This window comes from Neovison vison, chromosome 6 (assembly GCF_020171115.1).
Source record: "Neovison vison isolate M4711 chromosome 6, ASM_NN_V1, whole genome shotgun sequence".
In the NCBI taxonomy this organism is placed as follows: domain Eukaryota; kingdom Metazoa; phylum Chordata; class Mammalia; order Carnivora; family Mustelidae; genus Neogale; species Neogale vison.
Genome location: NC_058096.1, coordinates 21,780,210 through 21,803,063, shown reverse-complemented (window position 1 = coordinate 21,803,063; position 22,854 = coordinate 21,780,210).

Genomic DNA, 22,854 nt, shown 5'->3' with positions numbered 1-22,854 from the left:
GATAGGAAGAGTAGACATTTACTTTGAAAAGTTACTGAAAATATATGGAGAGTTCTCAATATTAGCAAACATTATTTAGCTTAAATTTGAACTGTGGCTTATTTGACCCATGTTGTTGATTTATATTTTTTTCTAAATGTTTCATATGACTTTAAAAGTCTACCTTTAAAAGAAATTCAGAAAATTGGACAGAATTACATATTTTGACCTTCTAATGCTTTATATTTGTAACAATATTGAATTTTGGCCACTGTTCCCATTGAAGGAAGTTACTGTTTTGAAATAAAACAAACATATTTTCCTTGGGCAGCAGGGGGAGATTTTCTCTCTCTCCCTCTGCCCCTCCCTACCTGGCTGGTATCCCTGATACCAGCTTAGTTGAACTTGAAGTTTATCTTCTGCCCCTCTGTTCTATCAGTATAATTGCACACAGCTTAGTTCAGTACTTAATAAATGCCTGATATTTAATTTCAGTTTGTAGATACTGAATATTGTGGTGAAAAACAGTCCAGTCTTTTGGACTAGATTACTAAAGCACAGAAATTTACCAAACAACACCATTGTTTTCCAAAAGAGAATTGCAAAGTCAAGTCCTACAACCATAGTCCACGTTATAAAATTTCATGCCATTTATATGACAAAAAAGGGAGCCAAAAGTTTCTCTTCTTTACTCATTTTCCACAGCATGACAAAAGCTATGAATGAGGATAAGGGAGGAAAATTGAACCAGGTGCCAAGAAGATGAGATACTGCTATGTCTTTTGTGCACTATTATTCTCACTTTGCTTTGCTTTATATCATACTTTTTGATTTTCTTCTGAACTCTTTGGCAGATACCACTCTCATGTTGATGCTTCCTTCCATATGTTACATCTGAGTGTTGGAAAATTTCCTGTGCCTTCTACACTTTTCCTTTCTCTCTTTAGTGATTAATATAATCCCATGCCTTTAAATGCTGTATAAATACTGAGTATTCACGTAATTATATAGGGACAATTTATAGCTATCTCAAATTTGGCACTCTCAAACTACACTCTTAATCCAGCCTCCAAACTGATCCTGCCTTAAACTCCGAAGTTGGCATCATACTCCTCCAGTGAGAGCATCAAATAGCATCTTTACATATCTTCCTGATTTCACTCCTTGCCCCCTCATAGTTGTTTTTTTTATGTGCTGTCCACAGATATTATGAAAAACTGACTAATTGGACTATGTCCTCCTGCTGAATTAATCCCGTGAAAGCTTTCTATTGACTTCAAATAAAAGTCATTTAGAAGTTGTGTTTAACCATGGCCCTTCAAACCTTTCCAAACACAGGCTGTTCCTCTCTTCCCTAGTTCCTCTACACTTAAGCCTGTTTTCTTCCTTTCATTTTCTAAAACACACTGAGCTCTTTCCTGGCCCAGGCTTTTTATCTGTGCCCTTTCCTCTATCTCAAACACTTGCCACATGCCTTCACAAGGATGCTATGGTTACCCTTCACAGTTAAATACTGCCTGTCATAGAAATGTCCCCTCCCCACCACCTTTTTAAAAATTTAATTTGATCTTTTTTTTTTTTTTTCTTTTTTTGATAGGTTCCATGTCCAGCACGGAGCCCAACACAGAGCTTGAACCCACGACCCTGAGTTCAAGAACTGAGCTGAGATCAAGAGTTGGATGTTTAACAGACTGAGCCACCCAGGTACCCCAAGAAAGTCTCTTTTAAATTGTGACCATTCAAGAACCATCATTATTGTCTGTCTGTACTGTATTCATGAATTTATTATACTTATTGAAATGTATTATTTACTTCATGACTATAAGCTCCATGAGGATATGCACTAGAGCTGGTGATTCAGAAGTATAGTTCTCACTTAGCAGTTTTTTACACTGTAGAAGAGCTTCCGATAGAAAATTAAATCATTTAATTTTGTTGTACATTATCCTACTGTCTTTAACAATATTTTCTTTCTTAAAAAATGTCTGTTCTATTAGGTAGAATAGACTGTTAATCAGATGGTTTTTATTCCTGTAACCAAAAATGACACACAGAAAGAGCTAAGGTGATCAGATATTCCCTTTCTGGAATTTACATCATTAACAAAAAATCGTGGTAGAAAATAAATGCATTACTTTTCATTGATAACAGCCTTTTTCATTCTTAGGTACTATAGTTACTCTGGTTTCTATTCATGTTCCGCTGGTCTTCTTTTTTTAGTTCTAATGTCATCATAATGTCCCATTTTTTACTTTCCATTAGAGGTCTTATTAGTCAGGGTCAGTTGAAATTACTTTGTTACAACAGAAAACCCCTCTGAGTGGCATTCTCAGAAACACTTATTTTTCCCTTTCAAGGCAGGTTCTGAGATAATACAGCTCCAGATTTGGTTAATTTAGTGTTTCATTGCTACCATCAGAAAACAAGGCATATCCCATATTTCTTTTCTGCCACCTTCACCATGTTATTCTGTCTTCTTCAAGGTTACAATATGTCTTCAGAAGCAATAAATACAGTTGGCCCTTGAACAATATGGGTGGGGGGAAAGGCACAGTGCCTTACAGAGGTGAAAATCCATATAACTTTTAACTCCCCAAAAACTTACTAATAGTTTACTGTTGACCAGACCTTACCAATAACATAAGCAGTTGAATAACATATTTTGTATATTATATGTACTATACATTTCGTCCTGTAATAAACAAGCTAGAGAAAAAAATTATGAAAATAATAAAAAAGAGAAAATATGTTTACAGTACTAATGTATATTTTATTGAAAAAAAAAAAAAATCCACATAGAGGTGAGGAGGGCCAGGCCAGACCAGGAGTACCTGCGTTGGGGATCTGGTGCTAGGTGGCAGTGTTCCCAACCAGAGGCCCTTAGTTTGGCAGTGACAGCTGCTGGGCAGATCCATCAGCATTGACAGCAGCATGGAGGAACTGTACCACTGCCCAATTCTCCAGAAGGTGTACAACCAGACCCTGGCCATCACCTTGGAGTCACATAGGAACACACTGCAGAATACTGCCTCCAGAAAAGATACCCACCCAGTCTCTGTTTAGGATCAGTTTGGGGGTTGGATTAAGAGTGTAGTTTGAGAGTGTCAAATTTGAGATAGCTATAAATTGTCCCTATATAGTTATGTGAATATTCGGTATTCATACAGCATTTAAAGGCATGGGAATATATTAATCACTAAGGAGAGAAAAGGAAAGTGTAGAAAGCACAGGAGAATTTCCAACACTCAGATGTAACATATGGAAGGAAGCATCAACATGAGAGTGGTATCTGCCAAAGAGATCAGAGGAAAATCAAAAAGTATGATATAAAGGAAAGCAAAGTGAGAACAGTAATATACAAAGACATAGTAGAATCTTTTCTTCCTGGCACCTGGTTCAATTTTCCTCCCTTATCCTGATTCATGGTTTTTGTCATACTGTGAAACACGCGTAAGAGAAAAGCTCTTGGCTCCCTTTTTGTCTGCATGAGAGATAGTTGGCAGCCTGCTCAGTCCAGGGGCTGCTGATAACTTCTGTGGGCCTCCCTGGGTACTCAGAGGGAGCAGATGTGACCTTTGTCCCAGTCATATTCTATTTGGTCCTGTGGAGACTGGGGGTGGGGGCTGTAAATATTCCATACTGCTTAAGGAATATCTGTATATCTTCATACACAAAGTTTCAAAACCAAAAAACGACCAGATCTTTTTAAGAACAAGAAATTTTTCCCCAAATTTCATAGTGACAAACCTTCCTCACATTTCACTGGCTAGTGCTGGATAGATAACAGATTATTTTAAGAGAGTCACTTTGTGAGAAATTGTATGGTTTGATTGACTTACAATAAGCAAACATTGATGGTGCTGTAAAGTTATTCATTAGGCTTAAGGAAGAATGTAAAGAGACAAAAAACTTTTTGGAAGGGTTTCTCTGCATAGATTTCAAAACTCAGCCCCTTTCAACTGCTTTCTATCAAAATCAAAATAAATTATACCTCTCAGCTTACTAGGTCGAGAGAATTGCTTTGTGTTGCATGATGTTTAAACACCACGGATAAAAAAGAATTTCATGTTCTCCCTTTTTTTCTTTTACTAAATGTGTAGCATTTGATGAGTTAATGAGTCCCTTGGTGGGCAGTTTTCTGATTTGGAAAATGGCACCAAGCAACCAAGATGGCATTAGCAATATTGTATGTATCCTTTCAGAAAAACACTTTCTAAGTCTAGAGCTCAATCTTTGTACTAAACTCCAAAGTCCATTTATGACTTCTGTATTCACATTCTTACCCCTTCCCCTTAGCTCCCAACATTAAGTTGAATTAAAATGTTAAAATTCTTGTAATTGTTCAGAACCACAGATTATATGGTAACTTCTTTCAACTCACTCTTTTTGTAGATAATGAGCTCTATACAGGGATAAAAGAGAAATTACTTGGTGAACATACAGGTACTGCAACTTACTGCTTATAAATTAGGAAATATAAAAACTACTTAGTGCTACACTTAGAGAAAAGTATTTTTTTTTTGTTTTGTTTTTTTCATTCTTGAAAGCAAAATACATTGCTTTTGTTTACTCTTTACCATAAATTGTTTTTACGGTCTTGGAAAATGAATCAGCAGAGAAGCATATTGCTTATTTATAAAGATACAGCTCGGGGTGCCTGGGTGGCTCAGTGGGTTAAGCCGCTGCCTTCGGCTCAGGTCATGATCTCAGGGTCCTGGGATCGAGTCCCGCGTCGGGCTCTCTGCTCAGCGGGGAGCCTGCTTCCTCCTCTCTCTCTCTGCCTGCCTCTCTGCCTACTTGTGATCTCTGTCAAATAAATAAATAAAATCTTTAAAAAAAAAAGATACAGCTCAATTAATTGACTCTCAGGAAGCTTTCTCTTATCATTGAAATAGAAATTATTCTCTGACTCTGCCTTATTTCTGATTTGAAGTCTTGATACAGATCCTTGAAATTAAAAACTGAAGTTTATCCCTCTTTGGATTTATAAAATCATGTCAAATGTTTTAAACTATGTTCCATAACCCCTTGGGTTAGGATATAAGTAAATATTAAGTAGTGTACTTTAAATTATTTTGGTACTTTCCAATTTTAATCATTTTTGCTTTGTTTTGTTTTGAGATAAAAATTCTTTGAAGCTGTGTTTAGATGTACTGTGAGGTTCAATTTTCAATCAATATAATTACCATCGATGTTTTGATTAGTTAAGTTAAAATGCACAAAAACAAAGTAACCATACTTCCACAGATTTCTAATCAGCTAGAGAAGGAAATTGAAAATATAACAAGAAAAAGCATCAGGTAATTAAGCAGCCAACTATCTTGGGCATAAAGAGAAGGTGATACAGTAGGTTTCCAAGGAAGACTTTCAGGATATTTGTTGTTGTTAAAGGTAGAGAGTTATTATGCAAGCAGATTATGCAAATGCAATTAGAGACTCAATGAAAAATGGATGAGTTGAGAGATGAATTTATGAAAGTCACTAATCCATTCACATTGTCAGCATTGCATGGCTTACACCTCACAACAGCTTTAAGAGTTAATATCTCTCAAAGGAATGAAAACGTTTGTCCAGCTCTTTGAAGAATACTGGTGGAATTTTGATCAGAATGGCGTTAAAAGTATAGATTGCTCTAGGCAGTATAGACATTTTAACAATGTTTATTCTTCCTATCCAAGAGCATGGAATGGTCTTCCATATTACTGTGTCTTCTTCAATTTCCTTCATGAGTGTTCTGTAGTTCCTCAAGTACAGATCCTTTACCTCTTTGGTTAGGTTTATTCCCAGGTATCTTATGGTTCTTGGTGCTATAGTAAATGGAATCGATTCTCTAATTTCCCTTTCTGTATTTTCATTATTAGTGTATAAGAAAGCCACTGACTTCTGCACATTGACTTTGTATCCTGCCACGTTGCTGAATTGCTGTATGAGTTCTAGTAGTTTGGGGGTGGAGTCTTTTGGGTTTTCCATATAAAGAATCATGTCATCTGCGAAGAGAGAGAGTTTGACTTCTTCATTGCCAATTTGGATACATTTTATTTCTCTTTGTTGTCTGATTGCTGTTGCTAGGACTTCTAATACTATGTTGAACAAGAGTGGTGAAAGTGGGCATCCTTGTCGTGTTCCTGATCTCAACAGGAAGACTGCAAGCTTTTTCCCACTGAGGATGATATTTGCTGTGGGTTTTTCATAGATAGATTTGATGAAGTTCAGGAATGTTCCCTCTATCCCTATACTTTGAAGCATTTAAATCAGGAACAGATGCTGGATTTTGTCAAATGCTTTTTCTGCATCAATTGAGAGGACCATGTGGTTCTTCTCTCTTCTCTTATTAATTTGTTCTATCACATTGATTGATTTGCAAGTGTTGAACCATCCTTGTAGCCCAGGGATGAATCCCACCTGGTCATGGTGGATAATCTTTTTAATGTTGCTGTTGGATCCTGTTTGCTAGGATCTTGTTGAGAATCTTAGCATCCATATTCATCAGTGATTTTGGTCTGAAATTCTCCTTTTTGGTAGGGTCTTTTACTGGTTTGGGGATCAGGGTAATACTGGCTTCATAGAAAGAGTCTGGAAGTTTTCCTTCTGCTTCAATTTTTTGAAACAGCTTCAGGAGAATAGGTGTTATTTCTTCTTTGAAAGTTTGGTAGAATTCCCCAGGGAATCCATCAGGTCCTGGTCTCTTGTTTTTTGGGAGGTTTTTGATCACTGCTTCAATCTCGTTACTGGATATTGGTCTATTCAGGTTGTCAATTTCTTCCTGGTTCAATTTTGGGAGTTTATAGTTTTCCAGGAATGCATCCATTTCATCAAGTTTGCTAAGCTTATTGGCATATAACTGTTGATAATAACTTCTGATGATTGTTTCTACTTCCTTGGTGTTAGTTGTGATCTCTCCCTTTTCATTCATAATTTTATGAATTTGGGCTTTCTCTCTTTTCTTTTGGATTAGTGTGGCCAGTGGCTTATCGATCTTAATGATTCTTTCAAAAAACCAACTTCTACTTTCATTGATATGTTCTACTGTGTCTGGTTTCTACCTCATTGATCTGACACATGAAAAAATGTTCATCATCACTAGCCCTCAGGGAGATTCAAATTAAAACCACATTGAGGTATCACCTTACACCAGTTAGAATGGCCAAAATTAACAAGACAGGAAACAACATGTGTTGGAGGGGATGTGGAGAAAGGGAACCCTCTTACACTATTGGTGGGAATGTAGGTTGGTGCAGCCTCTTTGGAGAACAGTGTGGAGATTCCTCAAGAAATTAAAAATAGAGCTTCCCTATGACCCTGCAATTACACTCCTGGGTATTTACCTCAAAGATACAGATGTAGTGAAAATAAGGGCTATCTGTACCCCAATGTTTATAGCAGCAATGGCCATGGTCGCCAAACTGTAGAAAGAACCAAGATGCCCTTCAATGGACGAATGGATAAGGAAAATGTGGTCCATATACACTATGGAGTATTATGCCTCCATCAGAAAGGATGAATACCCAACTTTTGTAGCAACATGGACCAGACTGGAAGAGATTATGCTGAGTGAAATAAGTCAAGCAGAGAGAGTCAATTATCATATGGTTTCACTTATTTGTGGAGCATAACAAATAGCATGGAGGACCTGGAGAGTTAGAGAGGAGAAGGGAGTTGGGGGAAATTGGAAGGAGAGGTGAACCGTGAGAGACTATGGACTCTGAAAAACAATCTGAAGGGTTTGAAGTGGTGGGGGGGTGGGAGGTTGGGGTACCAGGTGGTGGGTATTATAGAGGGCATGGCTTGCATGGAGCACTGGGTGTGGTGAAAAAATAATGAATACTGTTATGCTGAAAATAAATAAATTTAATTTTAAAAAAAAGTTTGTCCAGTTAATACATAATGAAACAGAAATTTGCACCTAGCTCTACCTGATTCTAATGTTTCAGCAGCTAGTAATTGGTCCAATAAACTATTGTGTGGTACTACTGAGAAGTCAATGGAGCTGACCTTCCTGGAAACAGGAAGGCATTTCTAATATATTGCTGTAGTTCATCATTGTCAAATCTCTTTGACTTCATGTCATCACCTACTATTAAACTATTATGGTTATTAGGAAAATAATCATATTATCAAGACTATTTTGGAGAAATAAAGATTGGAAATCATTCCTTGAGACTGCAAAACAGGAGAAAGGTAGTGTCCTAAAAGTCAAAGAGTGGGTTTACAAAATTTCATTCAGAGTTGAGACAATTAAGATTGGACAGAGTGCTCACTGAAAAATAAACTATTAGTTTAGTGATAAAAAAGTATGGAGGTTCCTCAAGAAGTTAAAAATAGAGCTACCTGGTAATTTTACTACTTAGTATTTACCCCAAAGATACAAATGTAGTGATCCAAAGGGGCACCTTCACCCCGATGTTTATTGCAGCAATATCCACAATCGCCAAACCATGGAAAGAGTTGAGATGTCTTTTGACAGATGAATGGATAAGGAAGTGTGCATATATATATGCACTATATATATATATATACTATATATGTATATGCATTCATATATATGCATATATTCATATATGTGATATATTCATATCATATAAATGCGCACATATATGTGAATATATATAGTGCATCTATATATATGAATATTACTGAACAATCAAAAAGATGTATACTTACCATTTACATTGACATGAATGGAACTGGAGGATATTATGCTGACCAAAATAAGTCAATTAGAGAAAGACAATTCTTATATGGTTCCACTCATATGTGGAATATAAGAAACACTGCAGAGGATCATAAGGAAAGGGGAAGAAAATTAAATGGGAAGAAATCAGAAAGGTAGATAAACCATGAGAGACTCTTAACTATAAGAAACAAACCACAAGTTGCTGGAGGGGATGTGCATAGATGGATGGGGTAACTGGGTGATGAGTATTAAGGAGGACATGACGTGAGGAGCACTGGGTGTTATATACAGCAGATGAACTGTTATATGCAACAACTGAACTCTACATATGAAGCTAGTGATGTATTATAAGCTGGCTAATTCAATTTAAATTAAAAAAAAAGATTATGGATCATTTGCAGCGTAGATTTTTGAGAAAATGATAGTTGAGCTAGGAATCTATAAAATTTTCTGAAATAATTGGAAAGACCAGAAAGAGAACATAATAAAATTTAAATGAAAGTACTTACAACAATTATATCTTTGAATTAATAATTTTGGTGAGTCAAAAAAAGATGAATTGAAAATTGAGGGACTCAAGATACATGAAAGATGAAACAGGATTAAGGGAGACATAGGAATAGTCTGCAAGTAGGAAGAGATACTTGAAGAGTAGGGATGAACCATCTCTAGTATAAATGTGGAAGGAAATAGAAAATAATTGAACATAATAAAAATAAGTTAATTAAAAATAATTGGTAAGAATTCAGAATATTTTAAAAGGAAGAAAATTAGAAAAAATTATCTGTCAGATGAAATCAATCTTTGTGACAGACAGCATAGTCATCAATAAAATGAAAGGAGGAGGAGGTGAGCATGTATTTTGAGTAGACTAGAGAAGGTCTGAAGGAGTTATATAAAGAAGCAGTCAGGAGTGTCTCAGTTCAAGGTGAGAAAAGCATCACTAAGCAGTTTAACAAGCTACTTGATATATTAACTTGTCAAGTTCCTCCAAAAAGTAATTCTAAAATTTCTCTTGATTTCATTATAAGCTGTTGAAATTTAACTCTATAAGAATGTGGAGTGAAAGAGCATACTCAGTATGGTTCAGCTTCAGACAGGCAACCCTCCATAGAGAACTTTATGCAAGGATAGTTCCCGATATCAAAGAAAAGTTTTTGTTCCATATCTCCTAAGGATTGAAAAATGCATGCCTCAGTCCTGGTCTTCAAGGCAGTTCACAATTTATCTTAATACACCTGACCTCTCTTGATTTCCATTATGCCCTCCCAGATGCCCTAAACCCAAATCAGCTTAAATTATGTGAGGTCAGCTAATATACTCCATGATGGCATATGTTTGCTCCTTCCACCCACACCATCCAGAAGCCTCTTCATATCCAACTCCATACATTAAACAGAACAATAATCTTCAAAGAACCTTCTCAGACAACTCTCTTTTATTGATGCTTTATTGATTTCCTAACCAGATATAAAATTTTATTAGAATATACACACCATTTTTCATTTATAATTGTTATTTTAAACCATCAAGTTTAGTGATCTGTGACTCTATCTGTTCCTCTTCCACCTCTAACCTCTCCCATGTGGCTCAACACCTGAACAATAAAGTATCTTGGTCATTTCTGACTCCTCAACAAATACTTTCTGAATTACCATTATGTGACTCAATATTCTTCACTAGTTGCACTAACATTCATTCCTCCCTCATTTGTTTTTTGTCTCCCTAAATATTTCATTCTATTTACTCATCTGACTTCTTCATAAATGTATTGAACATGAGAGAAAAATATCTGTGGTTTCCAATATCTCTCTCCAACTGTTGAAATCAAATTTGTTTAAAGGTTCTTAGCAGCTTTTTAACGGTTTCTCAAAAGCTTTCAATTTAGGTAGCCAAGATTCAATCTAAAATAGCCAAAGCTTAATTTATCAATACAATTTTGAGATGAGTACATGCTTTCCATAAGCTTATTTCTGTTAGATTAATTATCTTATGTTTAAGGAATATTTAACTAAATCCATGAAGATAGTTTATAAATGGAAATTATGGAAATTTTCTTTTATTAACTTCATTGCCAGTTTTTAGATTAAAAAACATTGCCATTTTACATTAAAAATTATAATCTGAAAGCTAATAATCATGCAACAGATTTTTAATGAAACATCTATAGTTCTGACTCCTCAACATAATTCCAATGGCATTTTTAAATAAGCACATGAGGTCAGGAGAAAAAAGTATTTTATAAGCCTATTAAAACTAAACATATAATTACACTTTCATGTCTGTTTTTGTAAGAATCAAGAGGGACATATCAGAATGTGAGTTTTTAAAAATTTCACATGCTTCTGGGGCCCCTAGGTAGCTCAGTTGGTTAAATGACCAACTTTTGATTTTAGTTCTAGTCATGATTTCAAGGTTGTGAGAGTGAGCCCCATGTAGCTCTGCACTGGGTGTGGAGACTGCCTAAGATTCTCCCTCACGGGTCACCTGGGTGGCTCCAGTGGATTAAGGTCCCTGCCTTCAGCTCAAGTCATGATCTCAGGGTCCTGGGATCAAGCCCCTCATCAGGCTCTCTGCTCAGCAGGGAGCCTGCTTTTGCCTCTTACTCTCTGTCTTGCCTCTCTGCCTACTTGTGAACTCTGTCAAATAAATAAATAAAATCTTTAAAAAAATAATTCTCTCTCTCCCTCTTCTTCTGCACCTCCTTACACTTATATTTTTTAAATGATCCTTAAAAAAAGAATTCTTAAAAATTTCCAACATCTTTTGCATTTTTTGTTTTTTATTTAAATTTCACTTAAGAGTATAATTTTTTTAAAGATTTTATTTATTTAACAGAAAGAGAGCGATCACAACTAGGCAGAGAGGTAGGCAGAGGGGGAGGGGGAGGCAGGTACCCTGTTGAGCAGAAAGCTTGATGCGTGATTTGATCCCAGGACCCTGAGGTCATGACCTGAACCAAAGGCAGAGGCTTAACCCACTAAGCTACCCAGGCGCCCCAACAGTGTATTTAAAAATATATTTTTTCATTTGAGAGAAAGAGAGAGAACAAGAGCACACTAGCAGGAGAAGGGGCAGAGGGAAAGGGAAAAGCAGACTTCCTGCTTAGCAGGGAGCCCGAGGTGGAGCTCAATCCCAGGACCCTGGGATCATGATCTGAATGGAAAGCAGAGGCTTAACCAACTGAGCCCATCAGGCATCCCAACAAACAGTGTAATACTATTTTCAAGTGTACAAAAACAGCACGTAGTTTGTTTCCTGATTTGACTATTGTTGATAATGCTGCTATAAACATTGGGGTTATGTATCCCTCTGAATTTGTATTTTTGTATTATTTGGGTAAATATCTAGTAGTGAAATTCCTGGGTCATAAGGTAGTTCTATTTTAAACTTTTTAAGGAACCTTAAAAGACTGACTGCCCATTTTACATTTTTACCAGCAGTGCACAAGGGTTCCCCTTTCTCCACATCCTCACCAACACTTGTTGTTACTTGTCTGGTTGAAAGCCTTTCTGACAGGTGTGAGGTGATACCTCATTGTAGTTTTGATTTCTATTTCCCTGATGATGAGTGATGTTAGTATCTTTTCATGTGTCTGTTGGAAGTAAAATTGTCACTGTTTGCAGATAATATGATACTCTATATAACCCCCACCCAAAAAAAGAAAACCCAAAAGACTCCCCCCAAAAATGCTAGAACTAATAGATGAATTTAATAAAGTAGCAGGATACAAAATCAATGTACAGAAATCTGTTACAATTCTATGCCCAACTAATGAGGCAGCAGAGAGAAATTAAGAAATCAATCCCAATTAAAATTGCACCAAACACAATAAGATACCTAAGATAACAAAAAAGGTCAAAGACCTCCATGCTGAAAATTATGAAACAGTGATGAAAGAAATTGAAGATGACACAAAGAAATGGAAAAAACATTCCATGCTTATGGATTGGAAGAAAAAATATTGTTCAAATGTCTATACTACACAAAGCATTCTAGACTTTTATTTTTTTAATTAGCTTTTATTTATTTATTTATTTATTTGACAGAGAGAGACACACAGTGAGAGAGGGAACACAAGTAAGGGGAATGGGAGGGGGAGAAGCAGCCTTCTTACTGAGTTGGGAGCTGGACACAGGGATTGATTCCTGGACCCCAGGATCATGTCCTGAGCTGAAGGCAGATGCTTAATGACTGAGCCACCCAAGTGCTCATTACACCTTTTTTTTTTTAATATTTTATTTATTTATTTGACAGAGAGAACAAGTGGGCAGAGAGGCAGGCAGAGAGAGAGGGGGAGGCAGGCTCCCTACTGAACAGAGAGTCCAATGCAGGGCTCGATCCCAGGAGCCTGAGATCATGACCTGAGCTAAAGGCAGAGGCTTAACCCTCTGAGCTACTGAGGCATCCCAGCAATCTACACTTTTAATGTAATCAAAATACTGATAGCATTGTTCACAGAGCTATAACAATTGTAAAATTTGTATGGAACCACAAAAGACCCCGAATACTCAAAGCAACCTTGAAAAAGAAAAAGCAAAGCTGGAGGCATCACAATTCTGGACTTCAAGCTATATTACAAAGCCATAATGATCAAAACAGTATGATACTGGCACAAAAATAGACACACAGATCAATGGAATGGAATAGAAAACCCATAAATGAACCCACAGCTATATGGTCAATTAATCTTCAACAAAGTGGTAAAGAATATCCAATGGGAAAAGGAATGTCTCATCAATAAATGGTGTTGGGAAAACCAGAAAACAACATGCAAAAGAATGAAATTGGTCCACAATTTTTTTAAGCCAAAAAATATAAAACATATATAAAATTATTTCTGATTTGGAAAATGTTGTAAAGATTTTTAAATATTCAAGGCTAGCCTTTAAAAAAAAGGAAAAAAGAATAAAAAAGAAATTTTGCCATTTGCAACCAAATGGATTGAACTAGAGGCTGTTAGGTTAAGTGAAATAAGCCGATCAGAAAAAGACAATTTTCATATAATGTTGCTGATATGTGGAATTTAAGAAACAAAACAGAGGATCAGAGGGGAAGAGAGGAAAAGAATAAAACAAGATGAAATCATAGAGGGAGAAAAACCATAAGAGATCTGAAGCACAGGAAAGAAACTGAGTGTTGCTGGACTGGAGAGGGCTGGAATGATGGGGTAGCTGGGTCATGGCACATGATGTAATGAGCATTGGGTATTAAATTCAAATGATGAACCCCTGACCTCTACCTCTGAACTAATAATACATTATATGTTAATTGAATTGAAATAAAAAATTTAAAAACTCATATACTCAAGGTTGGGAGTGTGTTATACTTTTTCATTATATTTGAATAAAAGATACAACTAATTTTATGTCCTTGTGACAGTATTTTCAATGTTTTCTATTTATCCTATTTTTTAACACTGATTTGTCTCCACAGAAAGCACAAGAAAAGAAAAGAACATCTGTGAGATAAATTACATTCTATAATCATCTTAGATTCTTTGTCCAAAAGAGTCTAAAATATGTGGAAGAGTGTGCCATGCTTTATGGGAGAGCTAAATTTTGATTACTGAAGGTTTCTATTATCCCCCTTGAGAGTTCTATGTAACTTCAGATTCATACTTCACCATTTTCTTTCCTATCATGTTACTTTATTAGCAATGTTCATATCTTAAGTTTGGCAGCATTCTTCTTTAAATACTGACATTAAGGTGTGGAATTTTCTGGACCAGCCTATATGGCAAGCAAACATTTGACATCTTCCATTTAGTTTTCTGGCCAAGTTGAAAACTAACCTAACATATAATTAATAAATCAAAAGTAGGAATTAAATGTATACCTCATATATATTGAGGTTACGTTAGAAAGTGGAAGATGAGGGTGCCTGGGTGGCTCGGTCAGTTTAGCATCTGCCTTCTGCTCAAGTCATGATCCTGGAATCCTGGGATCAAGCCTGGCATTGGCATCACAGGTCATCTTGCTCAGAGGGGATTCTGCTTCTTCCTCTGCACTTCCCCCTGCTTGTGTTCTGTCTTTCAGTCTCTCTCTCTCTCTAGTTTCCTCTCTGAAATAAGTAAACAATTTTTTTTTTAATTTTTTTAATTTTTTATTTTTTATAAACATATATTTTTATCCCCAGGGGTACAGGTCCATGAATCACCAGGTCCACACACCCCACAGCACTCACCAAAGCACACCCCCCCCACAATGTCCATAACCCCACCCCCTTTCTCCCAATCCCCCTCCCCCCAGCAACCCTCAGTTTGTTTTGTGAGATTGAGTCACTTATGGTTTGTCTCCCTCCCAATCCCATCTTGTTTCATTTATTCTTCTCCTACCCACTTAAGCCCCCATGTTGCATCACCACTTCCTCATATCAGGGAGATCATATGATAGTTGTCTTTCTCCGCTTGACTTATTTCGCTAAGCATGATACGCTGTAGTTCCATCCATGTTGTCGCAAATGGCAAGATTTCATTTCTTTTGATGGCTGCATAGTATTCCATTGTGTATATATACCACTCTTCTTTATCCATTCATCTGTTGATGGACATCTAGGTTCTTTCCATAGTTTGGCTATTGTGGACATTGCTGCTATAAACATTCAGGTGCATGTGCCCCTTCGGATCACTACGTTTGTATCTTTAGGGTAAATACCCAGTAGTGCAATTGCTGGGTCATAGGACAGTTCTATTTTCAACATTTTGAGGAACCTCCATGCTGTTTTCCAGAGTGGTTGCACCAGCTTGCATTCCCACCAACAGTGTAGGAGAGTTTCCCTTTCTCCGCATCCTCGCCAGCATCTGTCATTTCCTGACTTGTTGATTTTAGCCATTCTGACTGGTGTGAGGTGATATCTCATTGTGGTTTTGATTTGTATTTCCCTGATGCCGAGTGATATGGAGCACTTTTTCATGTGTCTGTTGGTCATCTGGATGTCTTCTTTGCAGAAATATCTGTTCATGTCCTCTGCCCATTTCTTGATTGGATTATTTGTTCTTTGGGTGTTGAGTTTGCTAAGTTCTTTGTAGATTTTGGACACTAGTCCTTTATCTGATATGTCGTTTGCAAATATCTTCTCCCATTCTGTTAGTTGTCTTTTGATTTTGTTAACTGTTTCCTTTGCTGTGCAAAAGCTTTTGATCTTGATGAAATCCCAATAGTTTATTTTTGCCCTTGCTTCCCTTGCCTTTGGCAATGTTCCTAGGAAGATGTTGCTATGGCTGAGGTCAAAGAGGTTGCTGCCTGTGTTCTCCTCAAGGATTTTGATGGATTCCTTTTTCACATTGAGGTCCTTCATCCATTTTGAGTCTATTTTTGTGTGTGGTGTAAGGAAATGGTCCAAAGAAATACAAACTATTATAAGAACATACTATGAGCAACTCTACACCAACAAATTTGACAATCTGGAAGAAATGGATGCATTCCTAGAAACATATAAACTACCACAACTGAACCAGGAAGAACTAGAAAGCCTGAACAGACCCATAACCAGTAAGGAGATTGAAACAGTCATTAAAAATCTCCAAACAAACAAAAGCCCAAGGCCAGACAGCTTCCCCGGGGGAATTCTATCAAACATTTAAAGAAGAATTAATTCCTATTCTCCTGAAACTGTTCCAAAAAATAGAAATGGAAGGAAAACTTCCAAACTCATTTTATGAGGCCAGCATCACCTTGATCCCAAAACCAGACAGGGATCCCATCAAAAAAGAGAGCTATATCTTTGGGGTAAATACCCAGGAGTGCAATTGCAGGGTCATAGGGAAGCTCTATTTTTAATTTCTTGAGGAATCTCCACACTGTTCTCCAAAGAGGCTGCACCAACTTGCATTCCCACCAACAGTGGAAGAGGGTTCCCGTTTCTCCACATCCTCTCCAACACATGTTGTTTCCTGTTTTGTTAATTTTGGCCATTCTAACTGGTGTAAGGTGATATCTCAATGTGGTTTTAATTTGAATCTCCCTGAGGGCTAATGATGATGAACATTTTTTCATGTGTCTGATAGCCATTTGTATGTCTTGATTGGAGAAGTGTCTGTTCATATCTTCTGCCCATTTTTTGATGTGTTTGCCTGTTTCATGTGTGTTGAGTTCATTATAGATCCTAGATATCAACCTTTTGTCTGTACTGTCATTTGCAAATATCTTCTCCCATTGCACTCCTGGGTATTTACCCCAAAGACACAGATGTCGTGAAAAGAAGGGCCATCTGTACCCTAATGTTTATAGCAGCAATGGCCACGGTCGCCAAACTATGGAAAGAACCAAGATGCCCTTCAACGGATGAATCGATAAGGAAGATGTGGTCCATATACACTATCGAGTATTATGCCTCCATCAGAAAGGTTGAATACCCAACTTTTGTAGCAACATGGACCAGACTGGAAGAGATTATGCTGAGTGAAATAAGTCAAGCAGAGAGAGTCAATTATCATATGGTTTCACTTATTTGTGGAGCATAACAAATAGCATGGGACAAGGGGCGTTAGAGAGGAGAAGGGAATTTGGGTAAATTGGAAGGGGAGGTGAACCATGAGAGACTATGGACTCTGAAAAACAATCTGAGGGGTTTGAAGTGGCGGGGGGGTGGGAGGTTGGGGTACCAGGTGGTGGGTATTATAGAGGGCATGTATTACATGGAGCACTGGGTGTGGTGAAAAAATAATGAATACTGTTTTTCTGAAAATAAATAAATTGAAGAAAAAAAAATAAAAGGCTGAAAAAAAAAAAGAGAGAGAGAGCTATAGACCAATATCCTTGATGAACACAGATGCGAAAATTCTCACCAAAATACTAGCCAATAGGATTCAACAGTACATTAAAAGGATTATTCACCACGACCAAGTGGAATTTATTCCAGGGCTGCAAGGTTGGTTCAACATCCGCAAATCAATGTGATACAACACATCAATAAAAGAAAGAACAAGAACCATATGATACTCTCAATAGATGCTGAAAAAGCATTTGACAAAGTAAGCATCCCTTCCTGATCAAAACTCTTCAAAGTGTAGAGATAGAGGGCACATACCTCAATATCATCAAAGCCATCTATGAAAAACCCATTGCAAATATCATTCTCAATGGAGAAAAACTGAAAGCTTTTCCACTAAGGTCAGGAACACGGCAGGGATGTCCATTATCACCACTGCTATTCAACATAGTACTAGAAGTCCTAGCCTCAGCAATCAGATAACAAAAGGAAATTAAAGACATCCAAATCAGCAAAGAAGAAGTCAAATTATCACTCTTCGCAGATGATATGATACTATATGTGGAAAACCCAAAAGACTCCACTCCAAAACTGCTAGAACTTGTCCAGGAATTCAGTAAAGTGTCAGGATATAAAATCAATGCACAGAAATCAGTTGCATTTCTCTACACCAACAACAAGACAGAAGAAAGATAAATTAAGGAGTCAATCCCATTTACAATTGCACCCCAAACCATAAGATACCTAGGAATAAACCTAACCAAAGAGGCTATACTCAGAAAACTATAAAGTACTCATGAAAGAAATTGAGGAAGACACAAAGAAATGGAAAAATGTTCCATGCTCCTGGATTGGAAGAATAAATATTGTGAAAATGTCTATGCTACCTAAAGCAATCTACACATTTAATGCAATTTCTATCAAAGTACCATCCATCTTTTTCAAAGAAATGGAACAAATAGCCCTAAAATTTATATGGAACCAGAAAAGACCTCGAATAGCCAAAGGGATATTGAAAAAGAAAGCCAAAGTTGGTGGCATCACAATTCCGGACTTCAAGCTCTATTACAAAGTTGTCATCATCAAGACAGCATGGTACTGGCACAAAAACAGACACATAGATCAATGGAACAGAAGAGAGAGCCCAGAAATAGACCCTCAACTCTATGGTCAACTAATCTTCGACAAAGCAGGAAAGAATGTCCAATGGAAAAAAGACAGCCTCTTCAATAAATGGTGTTGGGAAAATTGGACAGCCACATGCAGAAAAATGAAATAAATAAATTTTATAAAAAATATTTAAAAGTGGAAGATGAATTATAATTGTATATAAAGGTGTTATAAGTGAAATATAATGGGTTGAAGGAAATTTATGTTTGGGTTGCATTTTGTCTATTTTTTCCTTTAAAAGGTATTGCCATCATTCAGCTATAGAGTTTGAAAAATTTTTTTTTAATTTTTTTTATGTTGAACTTTACATTCCCCGGGACTTATTTATTTTAATAACTAGGAGTTCATATCTTTTAACCACCTTTATCCATTTTACCTAAATAAGGGTTATTAATGAGGATAAAATATTTAGTAAAACAGTGTTCTATAAATGTCAAAATGAAATACAATGGTATTTGTCATTATACCACATGAGAAGTCAGTAGGTGATGAACTTAATTTTATTTAATTAAATAATTAAATGTTTGAGGATAACTGGGGGTCTTGTATTCGCAAGAATGTCTGGAAATATTGCTAATTTAAGGATCTACTGAATGAGATTCCCTAGAAGGGTACCCAGTTCTTTCTAACTTGTGCCATTTTGGAAACACTTTTCCTTGTACATACCTATTGTAAGATCTTTCTATCTGCTCACTAAATAACAGGCTGATGCTCAGACAACCTTGCCTGACCACTCATGTCAGAACAATGATAGAATAATACTTTCTTGTATCAGTATTCATTGAATCATTCATTGAATCATTCATTCATTCATTTCTTTGTTTGATAGACGCTCACTCTGAACCAGGCACTGGGACAAACTTTAGGAAATATACAGCAATGAGCAAAGTCCCTAAAGATCCACAAGGTGCTTTTCACTACAACAAAATTCGTTCCATTGGGGGTAAAATTGAGGATGTGAATTAAGACTCAGAAGAAATAAATCAAGTTAGTCCCCTTCATGGTTTAATTCTGAAGAATGTGCCTGTCATTTACTGTGATTTGTAAATCATTTAAGTTTTAAGGAAAACTTAAAATTCAGTAAGTGGGGATCCTTGACACATATCAGAATCATTTGGAGATGTGTAGTCTCTCTAGAGTATGATAATTGTTACAAGTTATTATCTATATTAGTACTCGGTGGCAAGTTTATCTATCAATCTTGTGACTATCAGTCAAAAACTCAGATGGACAATAACTCCTCATTGCTTTGTTTTACTAAAGTAGAATTTAATTGCCATTCCCTAGAGCCTATAAGAAAGAAAATGTTAATCTTTTGAGTATTTAAACCACACCAGTTATCCTAAAATTTCCTATTATTTTCCAAAGCTTCAGAGTGTTTGAAAATGTCTACCACTTCTATGGGTCAACTTAGATTGGGATGAGGGAATTCGAGATTGATTATCAATAGGATTTGTTACACTGGAGTAAGTTTGGCTTGAATAAAATAAAACTTCAACTGTACGGCTGGTATAATTTACTCAATTTAAATATAAGATTATATGTGATAAAGTGGCTATACGTATGGTTAATATTGTGATATTTGTTCACTTTTTAATGAGAATATATAAAAGTTTCTATTAAAAATAAAGAAATATTTTACCTTATAGAAAAGAATTAGAAAAATCTCACAATCCTCAACATCAAAATGAATAATATCAGAACATTATAATACTACTTAATATTATTGGCACTTGATTACATGGAAACTTTTCATACTAATCTGTTATATGTTTAGCACAACAATTATTAACTGATATTTAGTATTTATAAGGAAATACTCTACAAAATCAAAAGTGAAAAAAAAAGGCTAAAACAACTTATGACTTATTTATTTATTTTTTTATTTGCTTATTTGTTTATTTATTTTTATAGTGTGGAACCCATCATGGGGCATGAACTCAAAATCCCGAGATCGAGACCTGAGCTGAGATCAAGCCTTGGACATTTAACTGACTGAGCCATCCAGGCACCTCAAGAATATTTCTTACATATGGTAAAGGATATTTAATATTTTAAGCATAATTAAAATAATAGAGCAAGAATATATATTTTTTTAAGAATATATGTTTTTTATAATTGAAATTTTATTGTTTCTTATTAGTTTGGAAGCTATTTTGGTTATATCATGGTTTCACATACATTTTTGAATGTTTTAAAAGCTCTAAATATATATAAAATGTATAAATTTATAGTTGCAAGTGCATTTCTAGGTATCAACAATTAGAGAAGAAAATTATATTTGTATATATCTCTTGTATAGTCCAGGTAAATGATTCTGTGAATTTTTTCTTTTTTCATTTCTTTGGAGTTTTAAATTGTTTTAAATTTGAGTCTAGTTGATGTATAATATGTTTCATTAGTCTCTGGTATAAACATAGTGATTCAGTTTCTCTGTTCTTTTTGCTATCTCAGCACAGATGTAGCTACCATTGTCACCAAACAACACTATTACAGTAGCACTGACTATAATCCCTATGCTGTACCTTTTATTTGCATGACTTATTCATCCCATTACTGGAAACCTGTATCTCCCATACCCTTTCATCAATTTTGCCCTTTCCCTTGCTCCCTTCCCCTTTGACAACCATCAATTTGTTCTCTGTATTTAGAAATCTGATTCTGCTTTTTGTTTTTTTATTCATTCATTTTTCTTTTTCTTTTTCTAGGTTCCACATATGAGTGAAATATGGTATTTGTCTTTGTCAGTCTGAGTTCTATCACTTAGCATATACCTTCGAGGTCTACTCATGTTGTTTTCCTAAGAGTACAAGTACATGGCATGTACTCTTTTGTATGCAAAAGATACTGGTTAGTAAAACAAAAAATATTCTGTCACTCATATAAATTTATTGATTGATTTTCATCTAATTGACAGTCTGAGAGAATACACATGGCTTCAGTAAGTAATCCCAATTTTGTAATTTCTGGTATCTTTCAAAAGTTAAGAAACAATTTAAAATCTACTTTGGTAGAAAAAGTGTTTTTTTAAAATATAATTTTTATTATAATGCAGTTATAGATGATGGATGACTTTCCCACCTCCCAGCCAAGACTAAACACACAGTTGTGAAGGTTGATTTTTATCTGAAAACTAATTAGAATAAATCTCATCAAAATCGTCCTTACTCTTTTTTTAAACTCTCTAAGCTGGTAATTATCCTTTAATCAAGTAGACAATACTAGATGTTATAATAAAGATCAAAGTGACACATTTTTTTATTTTTAATGTTACTTTTTTCCTTTTTAATTTTGTAATTAGACAAGCCTTATCTTCAAAAGTGACGACTTTGTTCCATGTTTTAGGAGCTAACAAAGACTGTAGAGAAAAATATTATTATCATGATTTATAAACATTTTTAAAAGTTTATATGAAAAGAAAAATTCATATTGCAGTGGAATTAAATTTAATATGTATAATATATATGTGGGTATCAAATAATAAAAGTAAATATTAAATAAACAATTAAATAGTAGCATATATACAACCTCTTTATACTCATTTTCTTCCTTTGAACACCTATTATGTCTCATGTATCTTTTTTTGGTATCTTGCTTATTACAGTAAATGAGACAAAGTAATAAAACAAAGTCTTTTATACATTCATTTTAATGGATTGAGGAAAATACTAAGCAAAGGAATAAATTATATAGAGAATTAAAATACAGAGAAGTGGTAGAGATATGATAAATAATTAAGTATTAAACAAGAACTCATGGTCATCTTAAGGATAAAAAGAAAATGTTAAGTCATAGGGCTATGCCTTCCAGGGATATATAGCCAGAACTAAGACACCAAAGCAGACACTACATTGACTCTTTTTAAGAGGCTATCACAGAGGTAGGCAGGGTTGAGCATGTAGTTTTGATCCTAATTTACATTTTATTCCAGGTATAAAGGGAAGTCACCAGAGAGTTTTAGATAATGGAATGGTACAATCAGAAATGTCATTCTTATTGTTGTGTGAAGACTGGAATTTAGGATAATAAAATTTTAAATTGGGAGAACAAATTAAGAGATTATTTCATCAATTTGGTTGATAGAAGATACTTAATTTGAGATTCTAGTAGTGGAGACAGAAAGAAGTGGATGGATTTACATGTGTTTCATTAGTGAAATTATTAAGTAAGACATTGGTAGACTTGCTTTAGGAGTATAGGAAAAATGATGACTTTCTTTTTTTTTTTGTCTTTGCAAAAATACTTTTAATGTTTTGGTTTGTTTTGTTGTCCCTTACATTGTCAAAGGGAGATAACAATTAGGAAGATAACAGGAACAG